Consider the following 15077-nt stretch of genomic DNA (forward strand, 5'->3'; position numbering starts at 1 on the left):
CTAAATTGGATGGAAATTTTTCTCTCTAGCTTAAGTGAATGCTGAAAGAAAAAAAAGTTTAAAAGGAATGTTTGTCTTTATTTTAAAATTTTTGAATGTCTTAAAATGAGATGTTTCTGAGGATCTGAAGCCTAGAGAAAGACAGACACCATAAATATTTAAAGCAGGAGCATATTGTTTCAGTTAAAATTTATGGAGTGATTCACAGCTCTTAGTTCAATTTTCAGAAATACACATCATAAGGCATTGATGGAAAATGTGCCCTAAAATGACTGTTTGCTCTCTAAAAGATGAGCTATTTAGATATGCCTTCATTTTACTTATTAGAGAAGTTGTAACTTAGGGCCCAAAGAGATCTACCATTTTCACAGCCTTGACCCTGGTTTATTCATCTTTTTTGATCTTTTTATAAGCTGTTCTGATAAAGACTCATCTGTCATCACCTCTACTTTCAAAGCTGAGCAACCAATCTGCCTGGAAAAGCTATGCAATCTCAAGAAAAACTCTCATTCAGACTTTAGAAAAGTCCATTTTGCTAATCCTTTTAAACTCAGGTATTTCCAAAAAAAGCTACAGAAAAGTCCAGAAGTAACTTTTGGATTCAGGCTACACAAACAGGTTAGTTAATTCTGTTTTTAAAAAATGATATTGATTTATCAAGTCAGTCAAATAATTAGCTTAGCTCATTATTTCATCAAGCTAATGAATTATATTAACATTATCCAGATATGGCATAAGAGATTTTTTTTTTTACTAAATCCAAAGTATCTGTGTATTTGAAAATTTAGTTTAAGGTATCACATATAGTCTCTGAATCTTATAAAGCCTAAGGTTATTCAAAAGAAAGTGGCCTAACAATCCATACAGGAAAAACTAAATGGATGAAAAATATCTATTTTCTATATTATAGTATGAACATTGGATAGCCAATAATTGACTTAATAGATCAGAATTTATGTTTGGGACAGACACTGAAGATAGAGAATGAAATCAGCCCAGAACTAAACACTATGAAGAGAATAGATGGCCTATTTTTGGATAATTTTGCAGCATTTTTAACAATACCAGGCTATTCCTCTATGAAAAGATCCACTTTTTGAAAGTAAATGTTATCCCATTGATTCCCTCTAGGTACAAACCATTTATCATCATGGAGTCTAAGAAATTAAAAATGACCTAAAGGACAATGGAGAAATACTTAGCACCAATAGCTTAGTGTATTTTCAATGATAGGTGACCTACATTCAAAATACAATATATTAAGAAAATGAATTATCATAAAAGCTGCCTATCACCTCTTTGGACTAGCCCTGGAAATCTGGAGGATCTTTGGGGTAAGCATGCTGCCGCTCTTTTTTTTTTTTTTTTTTTTTAACACAATTTATTTTATTTTTATTTTATGCATTTAATTATTTTATTTATACATTTAAAAGCGTTATTCTGAGAAGAGGGTTCCCCAAATTCTCAGATTACAGGAATCCATCACACACACACCTTAAAATTCCCTGCCTTAGAGTAACTTTGAAGCTCAGGAGATATTTTGAACTACTCTATCTCCAACAATTGACCTGGCCTAAACTAAACTTATGTCTATTTCTAAGCCCCTCTACTCTTGACCTATAGCTTGAGGGCATTCCCATAATATCTAGAATTTCCTGCTGTACTTTCTCTGGCTCCAGCCTTGCTCATAAAAGTGGCAGGCCACTGGGCACTCCCTGGTGGAGGCCAAGATCACATGAGACTACTTATGAAAGTGGTTTTGTAATTCACTTTGGAATGTGAACAATTAGACTATACTTAATATAAATTGTCCTAAAAATGTTTAATGTTCTATGACACTATTTTCTGCTTTCACTTATAATAATAAGTTGAAAACCCGATTCTCATACTGTGTAGCATTATGCTTTAGTATTTTTGAAATAGTCTATCTTCAAATATTGAAGCCTTATTTTCCCTATGCCCCTTGCAAAAAGGATTATTAAATGTTCTTATTCCTGAGTCATATTTCAATTTGACTATGCTGATCTCCTAATGGTAAATAAAGCAGGCCAAGATAATTGTTTCTCCCTTTTTTTTTTGCAAACTTTTGATAGCTTTTGCTTTTATATCACTTTAATTTCCCAGTATTTTCTCCCTACACTCCTGAGTATAAATAATTAAATAGAAAGAGAAAAAAGGAAACAAAAGCTTTTAAATCAAACTAAGCAATGTATTAACAAAGTTTGACGTACACCATTTTTTACCTTCTATATCCCCCACTTCTGCAAAGGAGAAAGATACTTTATTTTTTTTTCTGATCTTCTTTGGAGTCGTACATGTTCATTATAATTCCACATGATAAAATTTCCCTTTATTTTATTGTTATTACTCTTTACATTTATTTTATTTTATTAATCATGAGTCAAAAATTTCTGATTCTGCTATCTTCCCTTTGCATCAATTCATATAATTCTTCCCCTTCTCCAATGACATAACTATTGTCATAGTTATCATTCTTTATGGTGCAGTAATATTTCATATTTAGCCATTCCTTAATCAATGGGCATCTACTTTATTTCCAGTTCCTGACTACAACAAGAAATGTTGCTATAATTATGTTGGTGTATTATAAAATCAGTCCTATTCTAAAAGAGGCATAACATGAGACTGGAAATCAAGAGACCTGGTTTAAAGATGTGGTTCCGTTGTGAGCCAGCTGATAAATTACTTCCCTAGTACTGGGTTTTTTTTTAAATTAATTTGTAAAATTCAATTCAAGAAACAATTATTATATGTCTACTATCTGCTGAATATTATGCTAAGCTCTAGGTATACAAAAGAGACAAAAGACAGGTTTAGATCAGAGTATCCATAAAGTCTCTTCCAGTTCTCCACTTTCAATGTTAGTGAAGGTATTAATAAATAAGTTTGACTTCTGAAATTGGATTTTTATAATTGAAAAATGAGCTAGGATTAAGACCCACATAATACATACTTAATATGACTCCTGTGAACATGGCCTAGTCATTTCCCAATATATCATTCATAACTGAATTTGAACATGACAGGAATCTTAGGAATAACTGCATAGGGCATGAGCAGAAATATCTTTATGAATTGGCATAATGACCATCAGCCCAGCCTTACTAGTATCCAATTCTTTGCCCTTTGGTAATCTTGGGTACTTATGTTCCTTTCTACTACTGCAAATTCTGATATATGATAAAGTAAAAGCAATTCTGTAGAAAGGTAATAAGATCCTAAGCAAATTTCCAAAATTATCACTGAATTCTTTAGGTCCTTTCTGTAGCATAGACACAGTTAACTCTACCAAATGACAATTAAGATTTTACCCAAGTACTTAAGGAAATTGCTTATACATTTCATATTTTTCTTGAGGAAGGAGGAAGGGAGTATCAATGGTCTAACAACTCTGCTAAGTGGTTTTGCATTATGGGAATTTCCTCAGACTATCCTCTAAAGATCATTCTTTAATGAAATTATCTCTCTTTTCTCTATGGTTTCAATTGTCTATGGCTGTCCCATTCACTTTTTATCATCAAAATAATATCCAAATGTTAAATCAAATGTTCTGTTCCAATTTAATCTTATTTTAGAAATATCAAAGGCATTCTCCCACTTCAGCTACTTTCACAATATACATATTTTGTCCATTAATTAGCAAAGTGTTTGATATACAGTCTGTATTTAATAAATGTTTTTCAATTCACTCAATAATTCAGGAAGTAATAGTTTTGGAAGTATATCTAAAGAGACAAAGAAATTTTTGCCCATTAAAACATCATAAAATAATCATCAAAATTCAGGTTCAAATCAGTGAAACATTTGGTATGAATAAGCAGATGTTCCTGAAAACATTGTTCAAGGTTTTAGAGATTTCTTAAGTTAATTAGTTCTTCTTGTTATTATAAGATCCAATCATAGCATCATTTAGGAATACTGCAAGGCCTCTTAGGACCATGAAAAAAGATATGTTAGATTGGAATTCTTAACAGCTTTTACATTGAATTTACTAAAATAAAATTAAAAAATCAGTCTACAATCAGTTTTGGGTACTTGCAGGCTGATCAAAGATTTATTTTGTTTATTTAACCATCTGGTCTTCTTTTAGATTTAGTGTGCTGTGTTTAAACTCAAGCTATTTCAATTGAACAGATTAAGAATTCAGCTGTTCAAGTGGGTATCTCCTACCCAATGCCTTTCCCAATTCTACTACCACAGTCACTCAAGTTACTTTCTATCTGCTTAGGGTATATTTTGGATTTATTTATCTGGGTTCATGTTTTTTCTTTCAGTAGAATATAACTCCCTTGAGAACAAGAACTAGATTTTTTTTTCTTCCTATACTCAGTACCTAGTACAATGAATTTACATCATCACCGTTTAATTAATATTTATTGAATTGAACCAAATTGAATATAGGTTAAACTTAAAATTAAAGTGAAAATTGAAGATGGAAAGTTGTCATCCAAGTAGTTGGGGAAAAGAAGAGCTAGGATTAAAAGCCACATAATACATACTTAATATGACTCTTGTGAACATGGCCTAATCATTTCCCAATATATATATAACATTATAAACAGCATCAAAAAAGGAATGAATGACCTTAAGTTTTGACCCAGTCAGACTGGATCAGCAACACTTACTAAGTGTTACTATGTGCCAGTCATTGTGCTTAACTCTGGGAATGCAAATACAAAAAACAAACAAACAAAAAAAAAAAAAACAAATTAATTGCTCTTGAAAAAAACTAAAAGTGGGGAGGACAGGAGAGGAAGTTCTAGGAAGGTATAAATCCAACTGTTCTCTGACCTTGTCAGATCTCATCTGGAGAATTGTATTCAGCTTCACTCCACATTTTTGGAAGTGTTTTGATATCTTGGAAAGCATTCATTGGAGGTTAACCAGGAGGGTGAAAGAGGCATCACGGTCATGTCATATGAGTCTTGATTGAAGATGTACTTATCATTCATATGTATCTCAGATAATTATAGATTCAGGACATACATAATATATGTCTTCGATTATTTGGAAGGTTATCATATGTGAGAAGGATTAATTTTATTTTGCTTGGCTCTAGGAGTCAGAATTAGGAACAAAGGAGTAGAAATTTCATGGAGGCAAATATGTTTGATATTCAGAAAATCTTCCTCATAATTATAGATACACAAAATTGTAATGAGTCCATTCAGGAGAAAGTATGTTCCTCTACTGGAGGCCTTCCAGCAAAGGCTAAATGACAACTTTTGGGGTTTGTTTTAGAAAGAAATATTTTCAGGCATGAATTTAAAGAGTTAGCTTTTGAAGTCTCTCCCAATTCTGAATCTCCATGATTTTTTGACCTTGAACAATTCATGTAACATCTCTCAGTTTCAGTTTATTGATCTTTCTATGAAATGAAGGCTTAGATTAGATGAGAGGTCAGCAAACTATGGTGCAAGAACTAGCTTGCTGCCTGCTTTTGTACAGTCTAGGAGCTAAGAATGTTTTTTTTTTTTAACTTTTAAATACAATAAAACTTTATTTTAAAATGTAAAAACCACTTTTAGTTCCCAAGCCATACAAAGGCAGACTGTGAGCTGGATTTGGCCTACAAGTTGTAGTTTGCTGACCCCTGAGCTAGAGTATTTCCAATCTAACAAGGGACTGGGCAAGAAGCCCAGGCTTTTGGAACATGCTCAGAGAGTTCTGAATGTTTCAGTATTCACATGGACTTTGGAGCATATGTAGACAGCCTGTGATTGGTTCTGGAGCAATGTTTCCTTAGAATGTGAGGAAAAGAAGCTTTTTTGATCGACTAGAGTCAAAAGAAAGGGACATTCAAATGTCAGTAGTCAATCTTGGTCTATTCCTTTGGTCTTGTCTGCATGCTGGTGAGAGACAATCTTGTAAGGAGCAAGGCCTTCATCTTCATCTGAGGTCAACCTGTAGCTTGGGAACAAGGATCTTTGATCTTTTGCCTCTTTGTGTTTATTCACCTAAAAAGGTGAAGTCTTTATTAGATACAGCTGCCACCTGATAAGATTTGAAAAGCAGTCAATCAGTCTGGGTTTAGAGTACTTGCAAATTTTTGTAGCTACTTAGTCTACATCAAAGGGCTTTGGGACTCAAGCCCAACAATATTTCAGAAAGGAACTCATAATGCATTGGAAATTAACATAGCACCAATCACTCTGTCTCTTCTCCCCAAAAACCTCCACCCTCTACCCAGGTGCTGAGAGAAAATGGAGATATTACTATTTTTATTGTATTTTCAAAGTAAATATCCCTTTGTAAAAAGCCAATAGAAGATAATTAATTAAATGAACCTGGGCATTTAATCACTGGAAGTTAATGAGAGCTTGAACTAGTAACAAAAAAAGTCTAATACCCTTCAGGAGTGCCCCTTGAATTCTAAGAGGAAGAGATAGTAGAGCTGCATTCTGGGAGAATGAAGTCAGAATATTAATAAGCTAATATTCCTTCTAGTTCTGAAATTTTATTATTTTATAATATAAAATAATTGAAATCCTATTAAAATGTGTATTGGATAAGAAAAACAGGTCATTGTGAGAAAGTAAAATGAATTCATGGGTCTATCCCATGCTTGAAGAGCTAATTTATATTTCTGAAAGAAAATCTTAGTAATAGAAATTCAAATACCACGGTTTTTGTGTGGATGGGGGGGGTTTCCACAAGAAAATTCTAAACAAATGGACTTCCTTCTATTGTATTCTTATAGACTCCAGTTCTTACTCTGAAGAACTGCTTCTATAGAGCATACAGCTTAGTCTCTAGGCCCTCATAAAAATGTCAATGTTAAGCCCCTGTGTTGATAAGACAGTGATTTCAGGCCAGGACAACACTCTGGAGTCTTTGCTGTCTCATCATTTCAGACATGTTCTATTTTTCCTGATCCCAATTGGGGGTTTTCTTGGCAGAGATACTGGAGGGGTGTGCTATTTCCTTTTCCAGCTCATTTTTACAGATTTTTACAGATATGGAAACTGAGGCAAGGGGGGTTATGTGACTTGCCCAGGTATCTGAGGCCAGGTTTGAACTCAGGAAACTGACTGCTTTGGCACTCTAACATTGGACAAATCATGAAATCAGTTATAGGATTTAGAGATGAAAGGAAAATGAGAACTTTCTGGTTCAATCCTCTTACTATACAGATGAGAAACTTGTGCCTCAGAAATTGAGTTGTCCAAATAGCAAAGCTAGGGTTTAACCTAGGTCTTCTAGATACACTGCTGGCCAAAAAGACTTAAGAACCCTTAAACAGCCTTTGGACTACTTTGCCCTTAGTGGAACATGCCTAGGATTCATGAAGATCCATAAGCTGTGATTATATTTGTTTTGCTTCTAGAGAAATAAATTCAGTGTCTTTTTCATGTCTACAGGACTCTGAGCAGGATATAACCATATCTGAAAGCCAACCACTGAGTCATCACATCCTATTGATTCTCTTTCCCTTCTTTTTAAGCTGAAGTCATAAATAATATTTAAGGGAAACAATGCAAGCCCACTTTACTGTTTCCTCCTGATAATAGCAGAGATATTGAGACTAAGTGCTATTGTGGGTAAAGAATCTGAAGATTAAGTGTTCAGGAATTTACTTCACCACATAAAACATCTTGACGGGTGGCCCTGCTGTAAGTTGAAGGGCTACACTTAAAAGCACAGGACAGCTTGAGGAAGCAACAATGATTCCAAGGAGATTTATGTGAGTTTGTATTTAAAGAAGATAGTTAAATGTGTCACAATGTGGGCAAATAAATCGGTTCTGTCTCCAAAAAGAATCTGTTTACATTGATGGATGATCATTTTTGGCTCCTTAAAACATATCCAACTGGTTTTTGAATATATATATATACTTGTTTGTGAGTGTTTATTTTTGTTATAGACTCATTAGCAAAAGGAACTCCCAGTGCATAAATTCCTTTCCCAGTGCAGATCAAGGACTTGTCTGTATCATATAGTTATTCTTCCTATTTTACAGTTGAGAAATCAGAAACTTATGTAGAAGAAATCACTTGCTCAAGATCAGACAGCTAATACATGTCTGGAGGCAGATTTGAATTCCGATTTTTTTTTTACTCCAGATTCAGCATTCTGTTCACTATGCCACATAGCTGCTTTTAGAGGCAGCATTTGAATTAAGGTCTTCATGACTCCAAGTCTGCCATCCTATCTATGTTTTCTAGGACATACTGCTTCTCTATCTATATATTCATATTTATATGAAATATATATATATATATATATATATGTAACTTTTAAAATCAGACTTAACAAGAAGTAACATGATCTTTCTCACAACTGTTTCTGGGTTTTGGTGGTGAGTGCCTTTGAAAGACTAAATTATGATCGTTTCCATACTATATACAATTTAAGTCTAACTAGGAGTTGCTGCCATTGGCAGGATATCCCTTTGAACAAAGTTGGCAGCTCAGTAGGTTACCCTGCATGCATATTTTAATAACTCCCAGTTAGTGACATTTTTTAAAAAATAATTTTAGATTTAGCTCATTATAAGACAGGCCTTTGAAACATTCAATATTCTTATTCCTAATTTTATTTCTTCTTCCCCTCAAATATTTAACATGGAAGCATCACAAATAATGATGAGGACCATTAAGTGGCAATTTTAAAACAGCCTTTGGAAAAAGTTTGATGGGGACTCCAGTTTCAATCAAATGGATTCTCAGTGGGAGTTAGGAGGAGAGTTGAACACAGTGTTCTTGAAGAAGTCTAGAATCTTATTCCCAGCTCTGACCCCAACTTGCTTTTCCCCTTCTGGTAGAATAGGGGGTGGGTAGAAAGAACTACCAGTAAGCTTCCTACCAGAACCAGGCAACATAAGGGTCATAGGAATCACAGGCTCTTCTGATAGTTCCCTAAGGAGAGCCAGAGTGCATAAAAATGGGAAAAATCAAAGACTGGGTCACATTGCCTTTGGAAAAAACCTTTCTTTGCCAAGACCTCATTTCTAAAAAGGCTCCAATATCAGCAATTTATTCCAATTTGTTAGTGTACTATATATCAGAGGAGTACTCTCATTTTAAATTGTGGAATGAAAGGTTTATTCTCTAGGCAGGAGATTTCAAAAAGATGTGGAATGAAGGTGCCTATGGATTGTAAGAAGGAAGAACAGGAGGTCCCTTCTTAGAGCTCCTGAAATCACACTGGTTGGGCTCTCTGGCCCTCTATTGCCTCTGCATCAAAGGCTTTTTTTTGAGGTAAATGAGTGAAGAATGTTAAAATATTCACAATTAATCCAAAAGCTTTCTGAAAGCTTTCCTCAGAATATGAGCTAACTTTTTATTTCTTGTGCCTCCCTTTCTACCTCCACACTCATTTGTTCTCAGTGAATATCCCACAAGGTTAGATCTGCTGGACAGCACAGGAGTCCATGCCTAGTATAGCTGACCCCAGTGTCTCAGCCAAGAGAATTTATACATTTTAGAACTTTACTTTTACATTTATTTTACATTTTATTTCCTGTCTCAGAACAAACAAATTCTAGGTATAAAAAAAAGTCTCATTTTTTCCCCCTCTCTTCAAATTTATATCCAAAATGAATTAGTTATTAGGGTTTGTAATCCTTCTGTCTGAGTTTAAGAGTCCTTTGGAGTAAATACCTTTTATATCCTCAACATGCAGAAATAAATCACCAAAGTCAAATCTAAAATCAGGAAAAGTCAACTCTTTAATATTAAGAAACACTACAGTATTTCAAAATAAGCCCAAGTTGGCATGAATTGATCTAGTAATAAATCATAACGTAACTGTGAACAGATTCTTTCTCAATGCCCAGTTGCTTCTTAGAAGAATCCCAGAATTTCAAAAGTAGAAGGGAGCTCAAAGACCAGGAATCCAATCTTTATTTAAACAGGAGTACAGATTGAGATGAGACCTTCCTTCTTCACAATAATTAAGGAACTTTTGTTCATTACTAGGTATCATTATTATTTATACTAGCTATTATTGTAACATCTTGTGTATGGAGCCATCAACATATAGGACCAAAGAAAGAAACAGGTCTGTGCATTGAAGTTTAATTTGAATTCTAAATTCATACAAACATAAAAACATAAAATTACATCTTTAAAATAATTATTATCATTGTCTTGTTTACTTGTTTATTATCCTTCAATGTTTTCCTCAATACTGACAATAGCAATAATTGACCACATCCTGATTCATCAAGTCTATTTCTTCTCCATCCATAGGATCATGGATCCAGAATGATAGGAACTCCAGAGGTGATCTAGTCCAATTTCTTCACTTTATATAAGGCCCAGGGTTGTCATCAGTTATGTCCCCTTGGAAATAACTATGAGAACTCTATTTTGAACTTAGTTTTTTAGCTTTACTCTGCTCTGGGGATTAGGGAATGGTTTGGGAAGGGGGTGACATTTAAATTTAAACAATTCATTGGAATCAGACACAGATGAAAGAAATGAGATATTCTAGCTAGAGAAAACAATGAGTAAAGATGTGGAGATAGGATACCATAAGATATGCTCAGGTTTAGCAAATTACCTAATTTGGCTGGAGTATAGAATGTGTAAATAAAAAGAGATTCAGCTCAGCTAAACTGAGATATGGCCTTGAATTTTATATTTAAGAGTTTGGACTTTATTTAACAAGTAATTGAGAGCCATTGAGAGTTTTTGAGCAAGGGGACAATATGATTAGGCTTTAGGAAAATAACACATGATCATATAAAGAAATTATTTGAGTGAGTAGAGATTAGACAAGAAGACCAGTTAGGAAACTGATTCATTTGTCCTATGATGAAGTAAAGAGAACTTGAATTAGAGTGATGGTCATAGGAAATGGAAAAAGAAATACTCTTACTGCAGAAGGCTTAACAACTTATTATATATTAGGAGCAAAGGAGAAGAAGTTAAAGATGATTCTTTTGAACCTGTGGTTACAACACCACCAAAAATAGGGAAATCAACCAGTTGGGCAGGGGATGGGGAAGAAATAATGAGTTAAATTTTGGTCATGGTGAGGTCTTATCCAGAAAACATTTAAGAAAGGTGGTCTAGATCTGAGAAGAGAAGGCAGGGCTAGCAATACAGATTCAAAAGTTATATTTGGTGGTGATATTAGTCAAAACTTTCAGAGAAGAGAAGATTAATGAAGGAAAAATAAAAAGAGAACCAAGAATAGAATCTTTCTCTGTCCTGCCTGAATTTTATCCATTATTCAACAAATATTTATTGAATACCTACTATGTATAAGGCACAGCGAGTTATTTCCTTGAGGCCTTCTTGGCTATTTCCCTATTTTTTTAACTTAAAATTGTTACTTTATTTTTATGCACAATGTCTATTCCATCTAAGCAAGTTTGTCATTAAAGTGATTAAATATTTAAAACCAATACTTAAAGGGGTAGTAAAAGCGAGTTCTAATTTTCTTTTCTTTTCCATCCTTTTAAATTCCAAAATTGTATTTATATTCCAAATCATATTCAGGTCCATTTGGTTGTCAGTCCTTTTCAAAATTCTCATTTTAGAGATAAAAATTGGTAATAGTAAACAATTCAAAGTCACAATCGTTTAGCAAATAATCAGGATTAGGGTGCTTAGTCTATTAATTTTCATATAATCCATTATTGTTACCTTATTGTACAGTAATCTTCATTTTGTACTCAGATTTTTTTGAATCACATTCTTTTAGCTATTTCATTATTGTTCAGTCATTTCTCTGTCATGTCCAACACTCTTTAGGATTTTCTTGGGAAAGATACTGAAGTCATTTGCCATTTCCTTCTCTAGTTCATTTTACAGATGAAGAACTGAGGCAAATGGTTAAATTACTTGCCCAGGGTTACACAATTAGTATGTGTCTAAGATCATATTTGAACTCATGAAGATGAGTCTTCTTGACTCTAGGCAAAGCGTAGCTACCTAAGCTGTTTCTCCTTGTCTATAATGTGAGAAAGCCCATTCATATGTGACAAGAACATGTCCATTTTAATTTGGTTGATCCCCAATATCATTCTTGAGAATCATGACTCACAATCATATAATAGTCTTCAAAGAACATTAGTGTTTAAAAAGATGGCCCCAAAAATGGCCTGGATCATTAAAATAACTAGTTTCCCCAAAACAATCCAGCCATTATCTCCTCCTGCTATTTAATTCCAGGCCAAATTCATTGTCTTTTCTAATTATTTGACCAACATATAATATAGTAAGGGATACATACCATAAGTTTTCATTAGATGCATATCACAGTCATTATAAGAGATAACTTTTACCCAATAAAGTATCCTACCATCATATATTCTTTGACAGCTACAACCACAGAACTAGTGCCATATGACAGACTTCTGACAATTAGCATAAAAGTAATAACATTTGAGACATATTCACCACTAACATGAAAGAAATCCACATCAAAGAGGTCTTCTTTGTAAATGGTGTATTCTCCCATATAGTTTTGCATGCAAATGTCATCATTTTATCATGAATAAAGTCCCAGAATGTTGCAGAGCCTCCCAATTAAGAGCTGTACTCTATGAAAACAGGGTATTCACTCAAGAAAGAAAGTAGGATCCATACTAAGGACATAGTAACCATTATATAAATGCAAATTCACTTTCCTCTAAATTCAGGTTTATTTTCTCTTTAAATTCAGATTTCCTGAGATTGCAGGGAACTCGAAAGATGATTTCCTAATTTTAGACTCCTGAGCTTGGACAGCCTCATATTCAAGAAAAACCTATCTATTTTTGTATCAAGACTGATCCGATCCTTCTCTGAGAAACAGAAATTAATTCATGGAAGTGTGTTCTAGGATGATCTCAATACCTTTTCTCATTCATAATCTAACAACATAGGACATGAATTGAGGGAGTACAGCAGTAGAGACATAGTTGTGTGGGACTTAAGTGTGGTACATGGTTAGATTAAAGAATCTAGAGCAAGGACTTCTGTGTTTGAATGCTGGCTCTTCTATTAACTATATTAAAAAATTCATATTACTTACCTGGGCCACAATTTCCTCATTTATAAAATGAAAATATTAGAGTAGATAGCCTCTAAAATCCTTCCAGTTCTTAATCAATGATCCTCAGGGAACTGTGCTAAATCTCATCTTGAAATCTCCCACCTGGCTACAAGGAAAGGACTCTAAGAACCCCTGCTTACTAAGTGACAAACTGAGGAATCAGAGAAATAAGTTCTCAGAAGTTGTGAAGTAAATCAAGAGTGGATCCCAGACTAGAGATTTACACTGAGGTCATCTCAGTCTTATGCTCTGGTAAGTCATAAAATATAATCACAGTTTAGAGGCCATAGATTACAGTTTTAGGTTGTCTTGTGGAAGATTTAAACACCACAGAAATCAGGGATGTAGGGGGGGAAATCCATTGCATTAAATCTGTCATTTGGGTTATCATGACTTCTTCCCCATCTTTCCCTCATTTTTTACCAGACTAACTCCAATTCATAATCACACGAATTCATCTGGATCTTGAACAATGATGCTTAAAACTAAAGAGATTTGGAAAGGAGAACTTGGGTGGGGCTCATGAGATGAGTGGAAGTAAAGAAGATTCTCAGGAAGTGACTTAATGGTGTTCAGTGCTGAGGAAGTGAGAACTGACCATACTGGGAAATGGGGAAATGGAAAGAGGAAGTTCTTTATGAGACCTTTAAAAGTGGATTGAGATTTGAGGGAAAGTGTTACATAGTCTTATAACAGTGGGGGTGGAGGAATTGGGAAATAATATATTCTTCAGTAGTATAAACTTTCCTATCTTATTGCATGGATATCACCTCACCTGGATCTTTATTTGGCTGCTCCTATAATCCTAATGTGTCTTCTCCAATATTTCTTAAGCTAGGGAAATAACTGAAAAATCTCCGGAGTTTATAGCTGGTCAAAAATTCAACAAAGCATGTACATTTGAATCCTGAGAAAGGTGCAGTCAACTGAAAGGCTGAGAAACATGCACAGAAAAACTCTTTGGACTGATTAGAGATTTTATAACCCAAAGTTTGACCCTTTTTTTTTTCTTTTGAACAAGCATGAGGCATTCCAGAGCATAGAGTGTAGCCCAAAGTTCACACATATATTTATTTAGTTAGCAGGAGCATTCCTCTTTTTATAGCTCTAAGTTTTTAACTTTCTTGTTAGTAATGTTAACAAGGTTTAAAGTGTATGAAGTGAGCTGTGGCACGTAAAAAATTTTGGCCTAACTTGGTTCCCTTCCCCCCTTTTTAAAAAATACATATGTTCATTGAAAAACTCCTACTGACAGACAGAATGCATTTCTATGTCTGGGTGAGTTTATAGATAGTGTTCCCACCTCCAGGCCACAGGGTCACAAATTTGTTTCTGATTCTATTAAAAAAAACACTCAACAATGGTAAGTTTGTGTGTGCTTTTATGAGAGGGGACTGTTTTATATGATCTAAGATCTTAAAGATACTCCAAGGAACCTTGCCTGAATGCTGATCTTTGCACCCACAGGGTCTGACGCTCTGGTTTGCTGCAGATTTGGGGAGCCTCATTGGATCACAAGCTCAAGCCAACTCCCATAAATCTCGGAGCCTGTGTCTACACAAGGCCAAAAAACTTTATTTTCATTGCACTTATTAAGCTGCTTAGAAGACATTTCAACCTGCTACTTCAGTTTCATTTAACCAGTGATCAAATACTGGGCAGTGAGAGACAGAGAGAGAGAGAGACAAAGAGAGAGAGAGAGAGAGAGAGAGAGAGAGAGAGAGAGAGAGAGAGAATTGGAGGGAGGGAAGGAGAGGGAGAGAGAGAGAGGGAAGGAGGGAGGGAGATATTACTCTAAATCTGAATATATTTTAAAAGTACGGAAGTCTTCTTGACAACTGTGGAGATGGGAGTGGGGGAGTGGGGGAATGGAGGGGGGGGGGGGAAATGGTTGTTTTGATTAGTGTCAACATGGAAAACCACAAACAGAAAACAAGAACAAGCATGGATAAAAACAAGAAAACTTCCATTTTCCTAGGAATGGAAGAAATTTGCTTCAGTTGAGAAAATATCTTGAATTGTTGATAGATGTTGAGAAAGAACAATAACCAAACCAACTTATTCAT

This window comes from Sarcophilus harrisii, chromosome 2, assembly GCF_902635505.1.
Source record: "Sarcophilus harrisii chromosome 2, mSarHar1.11, whole genome shotgun sequence".
NCBI classification, from domain to species: domain Eukaryota; kingdom Metazoa; phylum Chordata; class Mammalia; order Dasyuromorphia; family Dasyuridae; genus Sarcophilus; species Sarcophilus harrisii.